A 16,716-nucleotide genomic window follows, 5' to 3' on the forward strand; every position below is an offset into this window, starting at 1 on the left:
GTATGAAGTGATATCTCACTGAAGGTTTTTTTTTTCATTTTCAAGTTTTTATTTAAATTCCAGCTAGTTAACATACAATGTAATATTAGTTTCAGGTGTAGAATTTAGTGATTCATCACTTACATACATCACCCAGTGCTCATCACAACAACTTCCCTTGTTAATGCCATCACCCATTTAACCCATTCCCCACCAGTCTCCCCTCCAACAATCCTCAGTTTGTTCTCTATAGTTGAGAGTCTGTTTTCTGGTCTACCCCCCTTTTTTCTTTTCTCCCCTATGGTCATCTATTTTGTTTCTTAAATTCCACATATAAGTGAAATCATATGGTATTTGTCTTTCTCTGACTTATTTTGCTTAGCACGATGTTCTCTAGCTCCATCCATGTCATTGCTAATGGCAAGATTTCATTCTTTTTTATGGCTCAGTAATATTCCGTTCTACATATAAACCACATCTTGTTTATCCAGTAATCAGTCAATGGACACTTGGATTGCTTCCATAACTTGGCTATTATTTATAATATTGCTAAAAACATCAGGGTGCTTCTCCCCCTTCAAATCAGTATGTTTGCATCCTTTGGGCAAATACCTATTAATGCAATTGCTGGGTCATAGGGTAGCTCTATTTTTAACATTTTGAGGCTAAAAAGAGAGTGGCTATGAGAGTGGCTATGCTGATTTGCATTCTTACCAACAGTGCAAGAAGGTTCCCATTTATCCACATCTGCCAAAGGCAGACGCTCAACCTCTGAGCCACCCAGGTGTCCCCTCATTGTAGTTCTGATTTGTATTTCTCTAATGCTGAGTGATATTGGGCATCTTTTCATGTGCCTTTGGCCATCTGTATGTCTTCTGTGTCAAAATGTCTGTTCAGATCCTTGGCCCATTTTTAAACTGAATTGTTTTTTTTGTTTTTGGGTTGCATGAGTTCTTAATATATTTTAGATATCAATCCATTATCTGCATATATCATTTTCAAGAATCTTCTCCCATTCACTAGGCTTTTTGGTTTTGTTGATGGTTTCCTTCACTGTGCAAAAGCTTTTTTGTTTGGTGTAGTCTAATTTTTTTATTTTTGTTTTTGTTTCCCTTACAAAAGGAGACATACCCAAAATAAATATATTGCTTAGACTGATGTTAAAGAGCTTACTGCTTATGTTTTCTTCTAGGAGTTTTATGGTTTTGAGTCTTATATTTAAATGTTTACTGTATTTTGAGTTTATTTTTGTACATGGTCTAAGAAAGTGGTCTACTTTCATTCTTTTGCTTGTGGCTGTCCAGTTTTCCCAGCACTTATATTGAAGAGATCATCTTTTCCCTGTTGTATGTTTTTGCCTCCTTTGTCACAGATTTATTGACATATAAGTAAGTATGGGTTTATTTATGGGCTCTCCATTCCATTTTATTGATTGATGAATCTGTGTGCCAGTACCATACTGTTTTGATTACTATAGCTTTGCATTATAGCCTGAAATCAGGAAGCATGTTCCTTCCAGTTTGTGCTTTCTCAAGATTGCTTTGGCTATTTGTGATCTTTTGTGGTTCCATACAAAATTTAGGATTATTTGTTCCAATTCTGTGAAAAAAGCCATTGGTATTTTGATAGGAATTACATTAATTTGTAGATTGCTTTGGGTAGAATGAACATTTTAACAGTATAAATGCTTCCAATTCATGAGCACACTATGCATTTCCTTTTATTTGCATTGTCTTCAATTTCTTTCATCAAGTTCTTATAGTTTTCAGAGTGCAGTTCATTCACTTCCTTGGCTACATCTGTTCATTCTGATGTAATTGTAAATAGGATTATTTTCTTATTTTACCTTTTTGGTAGTTTATTATCAATGTATAGAAAAATAACAGATTTCTAAATACAATACTTTTTTTAATTTTTTTTTATTTTTGAGAGACACACAGAGAGAGGCAGAGACATATGCAAAGGGAGAAGCAGGCTCTCCACAAGGATCCTACTTGATCCCAGGACCTTGGGATCATGACCCAAGCCAACCAGGTACCCTGAAACATAACAGAATTCTATATGTTAACTTTGTATTCTGCAACTTTAGTGAATTCATTTATTCTAATAGTTTTTGGATGGACTCTAGGGTTTTGAATGTACAGTGTCATGTCATGTACATGTATCATGTCATCTGCAAATAATGACAGTTTGACTTTTCCTTTCCAATTTGAATGCCTATTATTATTATTATTATTAGTCTAATTGTCATGGCTAGGACTTTCAATATTATGTTGAATAAAAGTGGCAAGAATGTTTTTGATTTTAGAGAAAAAACTTTAACTTTTCACCATTGAGTATGATGTTAGCTGTGGGTTTGTCATATATTGTTTTTATCATGATGAGATATGTTCTCTCTCTACTCCCTTTGTTGAGTGTTTTCATCAAAAATGGATGTTGAATTTTGTCAAGTGTTTTTTATTCCTCAATTGAGATGATCTTATGATTTTTATCCTTCATTTTGTTAATGCAGTTTATCATATGATTGATTTGCAGATATTAAACCATCTTTGCATTCCTGGAATTAATCCCACTTGGTCATGGAGCATGATCCTTTGAATAGATTGTTAAATTCTATTTGCTAGTATTTTGTTGAGGAGTTTTGCATCTATGTTTATCTTGCCACTAATTTATGTAGCATCTTTGTCTGGTATTGGCATTAGGGTCATGCTGGCCTTGTAAAAATGAGTTCGGAAGTGTTCCTTCCTCTTCAAAATTTTAAATTAATTTAAGAAAGGTAGTATTAACTCTTCTTTAAACATTTGGTAAGATTTACCTGTGAAGTCATCTTGTCCAGACTTGTGTTTGTTGAGAGTTTTTTTTTTTTTTTTTCTGTTCAGTTTTATTACTAGGAATCAGTCTATTCAGATTTTCTACTTTGGTATGATTCACTTTTGGAAGATTTGTGCACCTAAGAGTTTATTGCATTTTTTTTTACCAGATTGTCTAATTTGTTGGCATGTAATTGCTCATAGTATTCCCATGACCTCTTTTTGTTTCTGTGGTATTAATTGCAAGTTCTCTTCTTTGATTTCTGATTTTGCTTATTTTCCTCTTGTTTTCTTGATGAGTCCGGCTAAAAGTTTTATGGATTTGGTTTATCTTTTTAGATAAACAGCTTTTTTATTTATTTTTATTTTTTAAAGATTTTGTTTATTTATTTAAGATAGAGAGACAGAGATAGCAACAGAAAGCAGGAGTAGGGAGGAGAGGGAGAAGCAGGCTTCCTCAGAGCAGGGAGCCCAATAGGGGTTCTATCCCAGGACCCCTGGATCATGACCTAGCCAAAGGCAGACACCTAACTGACTGAGCCACCCAGGTGCCCCAATAAATAGCTCTTTTAAAAAAACATAAAGAAACAGCTTTCAGTTTCACTGATCTTTTCTTTTTCTTTTTTTTAATTTTGTTTTTAGTCTTTATTTCCACTCTGATGTTTATTATTTCCTTCCTTCTACTAACTTTGGGCTTTGATTTTCTTTTTCAAGTTTCTTTAAATTTAAAGGAAATAGATATAATTTAATTTAAAATTTAATTTTAGTTCCTTAAATTATTTTCTTTTCTATTTCCTTTAAATGTAAAATTAGATTGTTTGAGAATTATGAATAACTTTTTTATTTGTAACAACATTTTGCTATATCTCAAAGATTTCAGAACATTATATTTCCATTTTTACTTGTCTCAAGGTATGTTTTGATTCCTTCCTTGCTTTCTTTGTTGACTCATTAGGTTTTTAGTAGCATGTTGTCTTTGAGTCTTTGTTTAGTAGCATGTTGCCTAGTCTTCACACATTTGTGTTTTTTCTACCTTTTCCCTTATAATTGATTTTTAGTTTTATACCATTGTGGTAGGAAGAGATGCTTAAAAAGATTAAATCTTCTTAAATTGGGGGGGGGTCTTGTTTTGTGATCTAATGTGTGATCTGTCTTAGAGAATATTCCATGTACATTCTTTTTCAAGAAATGAATGTCCTGGTTGCAGCTTGTCTGATGTGTAGGGAAGATGAGGCTCAGGGCACTTGCCCAGCCTAGTTGCAGCTCATTTGATGCATGGAAAGGTCAGGACTGGGGTGCCCTCCATTCTGGTTACAGCTCAATCTCTGTGTAGAGTGCACTGGGCACAGGGTGCTCAACTAGTAGTGAAAGATGGGCAAAGCATATCCTCAGGTGCTAGCAGGCTCAAGAGATGGAAGCAGAAATGGTACTTATGTCACCAGCAAGTTAGGATGAAATTGCAAAAATGGTTTCCACTACCCTTGAATAAATTCTCTGCATGCACCTGCCTCTCCCACACCACTTAAAAATTAGTGAGTTTCCTTCACATGTAGTCTAGGTGATTTTCACTCTGTAGATTTTATGCTGGATTTCAGGGCAAGTGAGCTTGTGTGTTAGCCCAATAAGAGTGGGATCTTTGTTCTTTATAGTTCTCTCTTGGTCTTAATCCTCATTGAATTTCAAAATTAGATGTTATGTGGGCTTGTATTTCTAGTACTGCCCTCCAGAGAAAAGGTGCCTGGTATGGGGTACAAGACCTTTATCCCTGAAAAAAGTATTCCATTTTGGGAATTGCTTTCATTTGTGGGGTCACCACCTCCTGGGTGGCATCCCAGGTAAGGCTGTGTCTGCCTCTCCTACCCTTCTTGATGTGTCTTTTGTTATGGTGGTATTGTTCATCTAGTTTTCAGGTCTTTTCAACAGGAAAATTATTCCATACATAGCTGTAAATTTGTTATGTCTAGGGAAAAGGTGACTTCAGGGTCTTCCATTCTATCATTTTGAACCATCTCAGAAAGGAGATATTTCTGGGATTGTTACCTACTAGTAGATTACAAAAAGCTGATAACAATCTTCTGTCTTTTCTCAAATGGCAACCGCCGCCTCTCGTTATGTTCCCAAGGTGACTGGTAAGAATTTGTAATTCATATTCTAACTTTTAAGATCAACTTATAGGTTTGGGGTTTTAACCACATTTTAACAAATCAAAATGATATCAAATGTAAGTATCAATAGATTCTCTCAATGATTTCAAGACCAACTTCTTGTTTTGTTTTTGCTAACTTGTAGATAAATTTTAAAGTTAGAGGATTACCCATCTCTTGATAAGATAGAAATGTACTTATGTGCATCTTTTATTTTATGTTAGCCTCATCAAAGCTTTTTATACAAGTATTCCTTTGATTGCAACATCATTGTGATTTGAAGAGTTTATTTAAAATATATTTCCATTTATCTAATAACTTTTCTGTAAGGAAAAAAAAATTATATAGAGGCAGTATTAAAGGTAAGAGAAAAGCTAGAATTGTTTTTAAAAATCTTGGAGAAAGTGATTGAAATGGTCTTTAAAATGAGTTCCTGAATTGTTTCACATGCAGAAGAACTGATATGGAACACCCTTCTCAACATCAAGAAGAATAATAAGGGCTATATTTGCAATAGAAACAAAAGTACAATTTTAGCTTAGAGTTGCGGTATCACAATGTGAGGAAGTATAGTCTCAATTGCCTCATGCGAGGTAACTTTTTGGGTTTGATATAAACATTTTAAATTCCTGTGTTTCTCTACATGTAACTAAACATCAAAACAAGATCAAAAGATTATTTCTTATTAACATTTTGCCTGCTGGTCTTTTAAGTATATAACTTACTGACACATATAAACTTATAATTTGTAAAATGAGAAATGTAAATAGTATATGCTCAACTTTGTTCCTAGGGAGTTTTGTGAATAAATTTCCATTAATCTAGTGGTAAATGCACCCTAAAGTTGTATAATTCATGCCCTTTCTGGATAAGTTTAACAAGAAATTATCTGCTACTTTTTATTTTCTTTCCTCTCTCTGCTCAAATTGCACTTCTATAGAAGTTTTAAATGTTTATGTATGTATCCGGTTATGCATATTGTAGACATCTGTCAACTCAGTAAAACCCATTGCAGGGTAGTCATTATTTTGAAGGAGAAACTGAGCTCATCTCAATGAAACTTAATTTAAACTGCTTCGATCCAAAATTAAATAAATACCAAGTCAGAAATGTGTTTTTTTTTTTACTTGCTTGACTTGACCAGAATACCACTAGAGAAAAATAATTTATATTCTTTCACTTTTTACGAGTGTCTTTAAAACATGCAGTATATATATATATTTCTAAAGATCTGTGTTTGTGTGTAGAAAAATTATAATCAGTAAATGTCATATCTCTATTCCACGGGACAACTAGATGTGGTGGAGGTCTTGTCTGCATAGTTTATGTATGATATGTAGACTATTCAGGTTTTGTACCAAATTTGGATCATTATCACATTTTTTTCTTTACTTCTTGTTATTTTATCTATGCCTTTGTAATTACATATATTTTAAGAAAATTTTTATTTTATTATTTTTTCTTTTATGAGGGAATCAAAATGTGGATCAAAATATTGTGAAATAAAGGAGAATAGCAACATTTATGTTTAACCTTGCAGTTCTATACCATTGAGGTGTGGATGCCACATTGTAGCTAGTGACCACCTAGGAGATCCATTATCCTTTAGCATACCATTCCTGAAATACAGGAGTCAGTGCCTGGTTAGATGCATCACAATGACACTATGCTTGTTAAGCAACTCAGCCTCTCATTTCTTTTTTACTTCTCTAATCCTACTAAACATTAGGCTCTTTGCCACTTTCCCCCACTCAGGGACAGCTCAGGCTAGACAAATTTAAGAGAGGCAAAACCTAGCCAAACAAACATAAAGGAACACAACCCAGAGCATAAATATATAAGCAGAGCATTAACTGATCCTATTTAAGCCCACTGAACTGTATGTAAATAAGCCCAGTTATTAAGTCAAGAGAGAGAAACTAAGGCTACATCACATCAGTGATGGTTGCCATGGCATCATGCTCATAGTATCAATTGTTGTATTAGGGCAGGAGGCATCCTCTGATGCATTTATAGAGGTTGGAATGGAGGACACATAGTTACCAATGAATAAACAAAGTAAAAGAAACCTAGTAAATAACCAAAGGATTCTCTAAGGAGAAGAGCTCAATTTTTGCCCAGAATAGAAACAAAAGGGGCAGGAGAGTGGATTTGCAGGCAGGTGGCTCTGTTTTTAATTGAAGTTAGAAGTTGCCAAGAAGGCCAGGATTTGCATAGTTTAAATTTCCCCTGTACAGTCAAGGGAGGCTTATCACCATCTACAAGTGTTTGGGGAAATGAAAAAAAAAAAAAAAAAGGAGGGTGCACATGAAAAATCAGAGGTCAAATATCAAAAATGGAATGAAACTTTCTTACACTGACTATTCCTAAAATTTTGAAATCATATTGCAAAAAGAGCATTTATTATTTGGGAATTACTAAGCAAAACTATAACTGAAGTACTATAGAGAATTATTGAATGACTATTTATCATTGCTAATAGATTCTAAGCTTCAGGAAGTAAATAAATTGATATGTTTTCACCTATTATAATATTTGGCACACAGAAAGAAGTTAATGAATATTTTTGAATGCAAGAATGACGGTCTGTTGGAGGTCTTTCCAAGAAAATGAGAATAAACTGATGTAGAGGGAATGCACACTTGAACTCTTGAAGGAACACCAGCCTCTCCAGTGTGGCTGGGGCCAAAGGAAAGGATCTAAGATGTGAACAAGCCCAGGGGAGCCTGGGTAGGTGGCCCAGTTGGTTAAGTACTGACTCTTAATTTCGGCTAAGGTCACCATCTCAGGGTCATGAGATGGAGCCTCAGGTCTGGCTTCATGCTGAGTGTGGAGCCTGCTTAAGACTCTCTCCTGGGACACTTGGTGGCTCAGTGGTTGAGCATCTGCCTTTGGCTCAGATCGTGATCCTGCAGTCCTGGAATCGAGTCCTGCCTGTACTGGCCTCCCCGCAGAGAGCCTGCTTCTTCCTTTGCCGCTGTCTTTTCCTCTCTCTTTCTGTCTCTCATGAATAAATAAATAAATAAATCTAAAAAAAATTCTCTCTCTCCCTCTGCTTGCCCCCTCTTGCTCTTAAAAAAAAAACAAAAGAAAAAGAAAAAAAATATGTAAACAAGCCCATGTGATCTGGAACATTATGTACCATGGCAGAGAGCCAAGTGGTGCTTTTCAGGATCAAATAAAACAATGGGTTAAATAGTATTAGGGAATTTTCCAAATATGTATAAAATTAAGAGGAGTTCTCATATTTCTAATAGATTTGACCTTTAATAATTTTTAGAATTCTTAAATTCAATGCTTAAATTGACCATGTTCCATTCAAAAATAGCCAGAATATTGAAAGATGGGAAGTAGTTGGAAGATTTTAGGGAAAATGATATTATGTGACTTGTATTTCAATATAAATTTAAATATAAAGAAAATTAAATATAAATCATTACTATGAGGATAATGATTATAGACTACAGAAGGTGATTTCAGTCATTCAAACTGAAGCTTATATTACGTGATAAGAAATATCTACTTTCTGGCTGTATTTTGAAAGTAGAACCCATGGGAAATATTGATAGATTAAATATGGAAGTCTAAGGAATTAAGTTAGTGGCTGAGAAAAAAAATCACTTTGGGCAGTATGTTTTGTATTAGATTTATTGCTAGTACATTTTCAGGTTTCTAATACCCATAAAAGTGTTTTGCTTATAGACAAAGTATAATATGTATTTATTATATGCAATGGAGGGCAGAAAGGGCTTGAGAATATTAAAGCTCTCCTTGTTAATAAGTAGTTACTCAAGGATACAAAAGTAGTGATCTGAAGCAGCACCTGCACCCCAGTGTCTATATCAACAATATCCACAACAGCCAAACTATGGAAAAAGCCCAGATGTCCACTGACAGATGAATGGATAAAGATTTAAAGATTTTAAAATATTTAGATATTTTAAATATATATATATATATATTTTATATATATGTGTGTGAATCTATATCTATAATGGAATATTACTCAGCCATCAAAAAGAATGAAATCTTGCCATTTGTAACAACTTGGATGGAACTAGAGGCTATTACATTAAGTGAAATAAGTCAGTCAGAGAAAGGCAAATACCCTATGATTTCTCTCATATGTTGAATTTAAGAAACAAAACAAACAGGGGAAGGAAAGGAAAAATTATTTTATTTTATCTTATTTTAGATAAAAACTGAGAGGAAAACAAACCATAAGGGACTCTTAACTATAGGAGACAAACTGAGAGTTGCTGGAGGGGATGTGGGTGGAGGGCAGGGGTGATGGGTAATGGGTGTTGGGGGGGGCGCGATTTTATGAGCCCTGAGTGTTGTTAGATGCAACTGATGAATACACTATGTTAACTAAATTCAATGTAAATAAAAAAGATAGTGCTGCTTATAATATTAAAATATTTAAAGAAAAATAATTAAAAACACTGAAGTTCTTGAAGACAATTTTTCAACATCCATTCTTTTTTATTTTTCTTGAAAGCAAAACAAATAAAAGCTAATAAAGAACAAAACCTTTTAATAGGTGCTAACCATGAATATATGTGATTATATGCTAATGGTAATTCCAAAATAAACTTAGTATGTTATTTCTACCACTAATGGTAAGGATTATAGCAAGCTAATGTTATAATATATGAGAAAGTATAAGAATATATAAAGTTGGGTGGTATTTTCTGTTAAGTGTCATATATGTCTCATATACCTGTATTTAAATCTTCTACCTCTCTTTGGAATAAATGTGGTAAAAATGAGACACTGTATTTCATCTAGAAACACTTAGTAGTCAAATATGTAGGAAATACCATAAGGATTCCTTTCAATTTTATTCATTTAAAATATCACCAACACTATTTAACCGATTTTTTAATCCAATCTTAAGAAAGCACCATTCATTAATTTATCATATTTTACACATTGCTCTAAAAAGAATAACTGAAAACAAGTTAATTTCTTTGACCCTGGGATAAATAATTAGAATATTACCCTATAAACTTTTTCCTGGTGTATATGAACTTCTGGAAGTATAAAAAGTTATAGAAGATGAAAAGGTCTAGCTTATTGATTATCTGGAGCCAAAGATGTAGGAAAAGATTTAGTGTTTCCCTGATATTAATCATTATATGGGTTTCCAGTTAAATAATTGTTGTTAAACATTTATAAAACACACAATATTTGATGTTTTATGATAAAATACATGATCTCATAATAAAAACTTTTAAAAAAATTACTTGTACAAAGTAAATAAGCACAAATTTGCGTTAGATATTCTCATTCTCACTAGCATTTTTCACTCTGTTCTGTTTTCCAAATTTAAAAAATTATGAATGGACCCTAATACAATTTAAAAACTGCTCTAAGAGGCAAATAAATGTCTCCTATCATGTACATTTGCTAAGATTCAGAATTTGAGTGCTCCCTGATAGGACAACTAGAGCATCTTGTCCACCCCCACTGCCCAGTTAACTGGGCAACTCAACTGCCAATCATATTTGGAAATGACTAATTCAAGAACACACTTAGTGTGCATTTAATGTACCAACAAACATGAAACTCTACTTCGTTCATCCCTGGTGTTGACCTAGCCTACCTATTTTCTTTTATTTCTCCTTTTATATTTTTATTCCCTATTAATTTTCCTATATAAGTAGCGCCTTCCCATCATCTAACAAGATAATAACCCCCCTGAATCTCCCTGCCTTGCTTTTGTTGGTCCTTCTCTCTGCCTGTGGATTTTGGAAGAGTCGTTTCCCTCAATCTGAACAATGCATAACGGTGTATAAATATTTACAAAATATTAATTTTATCATAAGTATGTCATTTTTTAAATAAATTTATTTTTTATTGGTGTTCAATTTGCCAACATATAGAATAACACCCAGTGCTCATCCCATCAAGTGCCCCCCTCAGTGCCCACCACCCAGTCACTCCCACCCACGCCATCCTCCCGTTCCACCACCCCTAGATCGTTACCCAGAATTAGGAGTCTTTCATGTTCTGTCTCCTTTCTGATATCTCCCACACATTTCTTCTCCCTTCCCTTATATTCCCTTTCACTATTATTTATATTCCCCAAATGAATGAGAACATACAATGTTTGTCCTTCTCCGATTGGCTTACTTCACTCAGCATAATACCCTCCAGTTCCATCCACGTTGGAGCAAATGGTGGGTATTTGTCGTTTCTAATGGCTGAGGAATATTCCATTGTATACATAAACCACATCTTCTTTATCCATTCATCTTTCGATGGACACCGAGGCTCCTTCCACAGTTTGGCTATTGTGGACATGGCTGCTAGAAACATCGGGGTGCAGGTGTCCCGGCGTTTCATTGCATCTGTATCTTTGGGGTAAATCCTCAGCAGTGAAATTGCTGGGTCGTAGGGCAGGTCTATTTTTAACTCTTTGAGGAACCTCCACAGAGTTTTCCAGAGTAGCTGCACCATTTCACATTCCCACCAACAATGCAAGAGGGTTGCCCTTTCTCCGCATCGTCCCCAACATTTGTTGTTTCCTGCCTTGTTAATTTTCCTCATTCTCACTGGTGTGAGGTGGTATCTCATTGTGGTTTTGATTTGTATTTCCCTGACGGCGAGTGATGCGGAGCATTTTCTCATGTGCCTGTTGGCCATGTCTATGTCTTCCTCTATGAGATTTCTCTTCATGTCTTTTGCCCATTTCATGATTGGATGGTTTGTTTCTTTGGTGTTGAGTTTAATAAGTTCTTTATAGATATTGGAAACTAGCCCTTTATCTGATAGGTCATTTGCAAATATATTCTCCCATTCTGTAGGTTGTCTTTTAGTTTTGTTGACTGTATCCTTTGCTGTGCAATAGCTTATCTTGATGAAGTCCCAATAGTTCTTTTTGCTTTTGTTTCTTTTGCCTTCGTGGATGTATCTTGCAGGAAGTTGCTGTGGCCGAGTTCAAAAAGGGTGTTGCCTGTGTTCTCCTCTAGGATTTTGGTGGAATCTTGTCTCACATTTAGATCTTTCATCCATTTTGAGTTTATCTTTGTGTATGGTGCAAGAGAGTGGTCTAGTTTCATTCTTCTGCGTGTGGATGTCCAAATTTCCCAGTACCATTTAATGAAGAGACTGTCTTTTTTCCAGTGGATAGTCTTTCATGCTTTTTTGCATATTAGTTGACCATAAAGTTGAGGGTCCACTTCTGGATTCTCTATTCTGTTCCATTGATCTATGTGTCTGTTTTTGTGCCAGTACTACACTGTCTTGATGACCACAGCTTTGAAGTACAACCTGAAATCTGGCATTGTGATGCCCCCAGCTATGGTTTTCTTTTTTAAAATTCCCCTGGCTATTCGGGGTCTTTTCTGATTCCACACAAATCTTAAAATAATTTTTCCAACTCTCTGAAGAAAGTCCATGGTATTTTGATAGGGATTGCATTAAATGTGTAAATTGCCCTGGGTAACATTGACATTTTCACAATATTAATTCTTCCAATCCATAAGCATAGAATATTTTTCCATCTCTTTGTGTCTTCCTCAATTTCTTTCAGAAGTGTTCTAAAGTTTTTAGGGTAGAGATCCTTTCCCTCTTTGGTTAGTTTTATTCCTAGGTATCTTATGCTTTTGGGTGCAATTGAAAATGGGATGACTCCCTAATTTCTCTTTCTTCAGTCTCATTGTTAGTGTATAGAAATGCCACTGACTTCTGGGCATTGATTTTGTATCCTCCAACACTGCCAAATTGCTGTATGAGTTCTAGCAATCTTGGGGTCGAGTCTTTTGGGTTTTCTATGTACAGTATCATGTCATCGGTGAAGAGGGAGAGTTGGACTTCTTCTTTGCCAATTTGAATGCCTTTGATTTCTTTTTGTTGTATGATTGCTGAGGCTAAGAATTCTAGTACTATGTTAAATAGCAGTGGTGAGAGTGGACATCCCTGTCGTGTTCCTGAACTTAGGGGAACGACTCCCAGTGCTTCCCCATGGAGAATGATATTTGCTGTGGGCTTTTCGTAGATGGCTTTTAAGATGTTGAGGAATGTTCCCTCTATCCCTACGCTCTGAAGAGTTTTGATCAGGAATGGATGCTGTATTTTGTCAAATGCTTTCTCTGCATCTATTGAGAGGATCATATGGTTCTTGTTTTTTCTCTTGTTGATATGATCAATCACATTGATTGTTTTATGAGTGTTGAACCAGCCTTGCATCCCAGGGATAAATCCTACTTGGTCATGGTGAATAATTTTCTTAATGTATTGTTGGATCCTATTGGCTAGTATCTTGTTGAGAAGTTTTGCATCCATGTTCATCAGGGATATTGGTCTATAATTCTCCTTTTTGGTGGGGTCTTTGTCTGATTTTGGAAGTTAGGTGATGCTGGCCTCATAGAATGAATTTGGAAGTACTCCATCTCTTTCTATCTTTCCACACAGCTTTAGTAGAATAGGTATGGTTTCTTCTTTAAGCGTTTGATAGAATTCCCCAGGGAAGCCATCTGGCCCTGGACTTTTGTGTCTTGGGAGGTTTTTGATGACTGCTTCAATTTCCTCCCTGGTTATTGGCCTGTTCAGGTTTTCTATTTCTTCCAGTCCAGTTTTGTTAGTTTGTGGTTTTCCAGGAATGCGTCCATTTCTTCTAGATTGCCTAATTCATTGGCGTAAAGCTGTTCATAATATGCTTTTAAAATCGTTGGTATTTCCTTGGTGTTGGTAGTGATCTCTCCTTTATCATTCATGATTTTATTAATTTGAGTCTTCTCTCTCTTCTTTTAATAAGGCTGGCTAATGGTTTATGTATCTTATTAATTCTTTCAAAGAACCAACTCCTGGTTTTGTTAATCTGTTCCACAGTTCTGGTCTCGATTTCATTGAGTTCTGCTCGAATCTTTATTAACTCTCTTCTTCTGCTGGGTATAGGATCTATTTGCTGTTTTTTCTCCAGCTCCTTTAGGTGTAAGGTTAGCTTTTGTATTTGAGTTCTTTCCAGTTTTTGAATGGATGCTTGTATTGCGATGTATTTCCCCCTCAGGACTGCTTTTGCTGAGTCCCAAAGATTTTGAGTGGTTGTATCTTCATTCTCATTAGTTTCCATGAATCTTTTTTTTTTAATTTTTTATTTATGATAGTGAGAGAGAGAGAGAGAGAGAGAGAGAGAGAGAGAGAGAGAGGCAGAGAGAGAAGCAGGCTCCATGCACTGGGAGCCCGATGTGGGATTCGATCCCGTGTCTCCAGGATTGCGCCCTGGGCCAAAGGCAGGCGCCAAACCGCTGCGCCACCCAGGGATCCCTCCATGAATCTTTTTAATTCTTCCTTAATTTCCTGGTTGACCCTTTCATCTTTTAGCAGGACGGTCCTTAACCTCCACGTGTTTGAAATCCTTCCAAACTTCTTCTTGTGATTTAGTTCTAATTTCAAGGCATTATGGTCTGAGAATACACAGGGGATGATTCCAGTCTTTTGGTATCGGCTCAGACTTCATTTGTGACCCAGTAGGTGGTCTCTTCTGGAGAAAGTTCCATGTGCACTTGAGAAAAATGTGTATTCAGTTGCGTTTGGATGTAAATTTCTGTAAATATCTGTGAAATCCCTCTGGTCCAGTATATCATTTAATGCCCTTATTTCTTTGAAGATGTGCTTAGAAGACCTATAGAGGATAGAAAGCGCTAGATTGAAGTCACCAAGTATAAGTGTTTTATTATCTAAGTATGTCTTAACTTTGGTTATTAATTGATTGATATATTTGGCAGCTCTCATATTCGGGGCATATATATTGAGGATTGCTAAGTCTTCTTGTTGGATAGATCCTTTAAGTATGATATAGTGTCCCTCTTCATCTCTCACTACAGTCTTCGGGGTAAATTTTCGCTTATCTGATATAAGGATGGCTACCCCTGCTTTCTTTTGAGGACCATTTGAATGGTACATGGTTCTCCAACCTTTTATTTTCAGGCTGTAGGTGTTCTTCTATCTAAAATGAGTCTCTTGTAGACAGCAAATAGATGGGTCCTGCTTTTTTTATCCAGTCTGAAACCCTGTGCCTTTTGATGGGGTAATTAAGTCCATTCACGTTCTGAGTTACTATTGAAAGATCCAAGTTTAGTGTCATCATGATACCTATTCAGTCTGTGTTTTTGTGGATTGTTCCATTGGACTTCTTCTTAAAGGGGAATTTTAAGAGTCCCCCTTAAAATTTCTTGCAGAGCTGTTTCGGTGGTCACATATTCTTTCAGTTCCTGCCTGTCTTGGAAGCTCTTTATCTCTCCTTCCATTTTGAATGAGAGCCTTGCTGGATAAAGTATTCTTGGTTGCATGTTCTTCTCATTTAGGACCCTGAATATATCCTGCCAGCCCTTTCTGGTCTGCCAGGTCTCTGTGGAGAGGTCTGCTGTTAATCTGATATTTCTTTCCATATAAGTTAGGGATCTCCTGTCTCTTGCTGCTTTAAGGATCTTCTCTTTATCTTTGGAATTTGCAAGCTTAACTATTAAATGTCGAGGTGTTGAATGGTTTTTATTGATTTTAGGGGGGGATCTCTCTATTTCCTGGATCTGAATGCCTGTTTCCCTTCCCAGATTAGGAAAGTTTTCAGCTATGATTTGTTCAAATACATATTCTGGCCCTGTCTCTTTGGGTTCCCTCGGGAACTCCAATTAAACGTAGGTTTTTCTTCCTCAGGCTGTCACCTATTTCCCTTAATCTACCCTCATGATCTTTTACTTGTTTGTCTCTTTTTTCCTCAGTTTTCCTCCTTGCCATCACCTTGTCTTGTATGTCACTCACTCGTTCTTCTACCTCGTTAACCCTTGTGGTTAGGATCTCTAGTTTGGATTGCATCTCATTTAATTGATTTTTAATTTCTGCCTGATTAGATCTAAATTCTGCAGTCATGAAGTCTCTTGAGTCCTTTATGCTTTTTTCTGGAGGCACAAGTAGCTTTATAATAGTGCTTCTGAATTGGCTTTCTGACATTGAATTGTAATCCAAATTTTGTAACTCTGTGAGCGAGAGGACTGTTTTTGATTCTTTCTTTTGAGGTGAGGTTTTCCTTGTAGTCATTTTGCTCAGTGAAGAGTGGCCAAAAACAAGTTGTATTGGCAAAAGGAGAACAAAAGAGAAGAGAAAGAAGAAAAGAAAAAGAAAAAAGGAAAAAAGAAAAAAGAAGAAGAAAAAAAGAGAAAAAAAAGAAAAAAAGGGAGGGAAGCAAACAAATAAAAAAACAAGGGGGAGAATTCTCTGATTCTGTATACTGTAAATTCCTCGACTTCCCCTGGAAATTTCCAGTTCTGCCTGGTCAATAATTTGTTTTTCTGCTGTCCTTCTAGCTGGATATCTGGGGGAGGGGCCTGCTGTGCTGATTTTCAGGTGTTAGCACCTGGGGGAGCTGCTCAGCCCCCTGCCTGGTGCAGGGCTCAGTGAAAGATGTTTATCCTGTTTATCTGGTGAGGCCACTGTGAGGCTCAGTGGGGGTTGTTTACCCCGTGAGGCCCCAGGAGGAACAACCGCAGTGGCGGGGCCAGCTCTGCAGCCCTGGAGTCAGCTCCCGCAGTAGCTCCCGAGCTCTCCGTCTGCAGGGCCTGGAGGCTCCGGGGCGGCGCCGCTGATCTGCTCAGCTCAGGGCAGGAGCGTCCTTGGTGTCCTGGGTCCTCCCGTCCTCTGCCTGTCCCGGGGGAGGCCGGATCCTGGGCTGTGTCCCGGCGCCCTGTGCTCCGGGGCCTGCGCTGTTGGATTCGCGCTCCCGCCCCGCAGCCCCCTCCTCGGAGCCGCGGCCCCAGCCCCTCCGAGCTGCTCCAGGTCCC

The sequence above is a fragment of the Nyctereutes procyonoides genome, unplaced genomic scaffold (genome assembly GCF_905146905.1).
Source record: "Nyctereutes procyonoides isolate TBG_1078 unplaced genomic scaffold, NYPRO_anot_genome, whole genome shotgun sequence".
Lineage (NCBI taxonomy): Eukaryota > Metazoa > Chordata > Mammalia > Carnivora > Canidae > Nyctereutes > Nyctereutes procyonoides.